The following is a 2432-nucleotide window of genomic DNA, read 5'->3' as shown; positions in this document are numbered from 1 at the left end:
TTATTTATTGGACAGAGAGAGATCACAAGTAAGCAGAGAGGCAGGCAGAGAGAGAGAGGAGGACGCGGGCTCCCCGCCAAGGAGAGAGCCCGATGTGGGGCTCGATTCCAGGACCCAGGATCATGACCTGAGCCAAAGGCAGAGGCTTTAAACCTCTGAGCCACCCAGGCGCCCCAGAGATTTTTCAATAGAAACCTTGCAAGCCAGAAGAGAGTGGCATGATAGATTCCAAGTTCTGAGTTGGAGAGTAATCAGAACTTCTTCCATACATGCATCTGCCCTTATTTTGTGGACTGTCCTCACAGCATGGCCCCCAAATGCCATTGTTCACTCCTGCCCCAAACAAAGAAACCAAGATTGCCTCTTGCCCCCAAGCCAAAGGAGATATCAACATCTGAGCACTTGCCAAAGGGAGAAAAAAACAGCAAGAAGCAATCTAACATATAGATGAAGTACAAAATGAAATAGATGGGCTTAGTGAATAAGCCAGTGAGGAGATTTTTTTTTAAAGATTTTATTTATTTATTTGACAGACAGAGATCACAAGTAGGCAGAGAGGCAGGCAGAGAGAGAGAGACGGAGAAGCAAGCTCCCTGCTGAGCAGAGAGCCCGATGTGGGGCTCGATCCCAGGACCCCGAGATCATGACCTGAGCCGAAGGCAGAGGCTTTAACCCACTGAACCACCCAGGTGCCCCCAGTGAGGAGATTTTTGAAGGTAGAACAGAAATATAACAAACTCCACCAATCATTCCTTCAGAGGTTGTAACTGATTGCCAAAAATCCCAAATTTGGGGGTAACATTTGTCAACCATCTACTAATGTCTACACTCCTTGGGGAGGAGGATGAAGAGGTGCTGCATTAATTGACAAAAGTTGAAGTGACAGAATTTGGAGGTATTAAATCAGAATAGATTTTATTTTGATGAATACTCTTCCTTTGAAAGTAAAGTTCTCTCCAAAGAATGTCATCTGAATGACAGTGATGATCTGTCTTCAAAGTCTACTGAAATCAAATAGAAATCTGGAGAGGGGTTGATGAAATGTTCAAGTAAAATGCAGAATAAAACTAGAAGAAAGAGACAGCATGAGGAACCAGAGATCTTCTTCATCTGGTTTACTGACCATTCTGATGCAGGTACAGATGAGTTAGGAGAGATCATCAAAGATGGTATTTAGCCAAATCCATTACAGTACTACTTCGTTCCCAATATGGATGAAGAAGGTGAAGGAGAAGATGATGATGATGAAGATGATGGAGAAAAAGGATTGGAAGATATCAATGAAGAAGGAGGTGAGCATGAAGGTGAAGAGATGAAGATGAGGATGAAGGAAAGGAAGGAAAGGAAGATGAAGAGAAGATGACTAATGGAACACTGATGGATTCCAACCTTCCTTTTTTAATTTTTTCCAGTCCCTGGAGGCAATTTTCAGTCTTTCCCACTCCCATTCTTATGTTAATTGCACTATTTTGAAGTCTCATCACTCTTCCTTTTTACCATGGTCCTCAGCTTATGGGAGAGAGGAATACCTTTGAGCAGAATACAGTGGGAAAGGATCTCTACCCCTTTCTTTTCCAAATTAATTTTTATCCCTTCCTGTTTCAACAGATCTTTATGGAATCTACACCACCATGCTCCGTGGGAAAAAAGAAAATTCTTCTGCTTCCTTAACTATGCTGACAGCTCTCCAGCTGTCAGAGTTCTGGGCCCATCTGTAGTAGGACATAGAATTCTAGCTTTTTCATCTTTTCTCTGTACATTGGGCTTAGAGATTATTATACTGTGTCTCTATGTGATAACGGACAGTTGGCATTGACCAACATGTATCTGTCTAATTACTCTTGTTTAAAAGAAAAAAAAAACTTTAAAAAATGGGATTATATAACATCACCAAAGAGTGGGTTTGAGATGTCTGGGTGGTTCAGTAGGCATTTTGACAATATGGCTTTTCCTTTGGCATGTTTACTTGTGATGTTTAATGAACATCCTTGCATTTAAGAAGGCAATTTTAAAATAAAATTCCCTCCCAAGGATGACATGAGCCCTGCCATTTGATGGGAGAATCAGCAGAACCTATAGGATTTTATTTGGCATTGACATTCTCTATTATAATATTGTTCCTGTTTATTTTTTTTTTAAGATTTTATTTTTTTATTTGACAGAGAGAGATCACAAGCAGGCAGAGAGGCAGGCATAGAGAAAGGGGGAAGCAGGCTCCCTGCTGAGCAGAGAGCCCGACGTGGGGCTCAATCCCAGGTCCCTGAGATCATGACATGAGCTGAAGGCAGAGGCTTAACCCCTGAGCCACCCAGGTGCCCCAGTTCCTGTTTATTTTTAAATTTACTTTTTGTTTCACTGGAAAGGAAAGATGATGCTCAGTTAAAAAGACATTAAAACATGCAGCTAAGAATACTATATCCATCTAGGCTATC

At 41.6% G+C, this 2432-nt stretch overlaps 1 pseudogene; it reads left to right on the top strand.

Moving 5' to 3' along the window:
• The first annotated feature begins 306 nt into the window (after window positions 1-306).
• On the top strand, window positions 307-1473 carry LOC123930014 (annotated as a pseudogene).
• The last annotated feature ends 959 nt before the right edge of the window (window positions 1474-2432 follow it).

This window comes from Meles meles, chromosome 18 (assembly GCF_922984935.1).
Source record: "Meles meles chromosome 18, mMelMel3.1 paternal haplotype, whole genome shotgun sequence".
NCBI classification, from domain to species: domain Eukaryota; kingdom Metazoa; phylum Chordata; class Mammalia; order Carnivora; family Mustelidae; genus Meles; species Meles meles.
The sequence above is the reverse complement of the archived record's forward strand: the minus strand, read 5'-3'. Positions and strand labels throughout refer to the sequence as shown.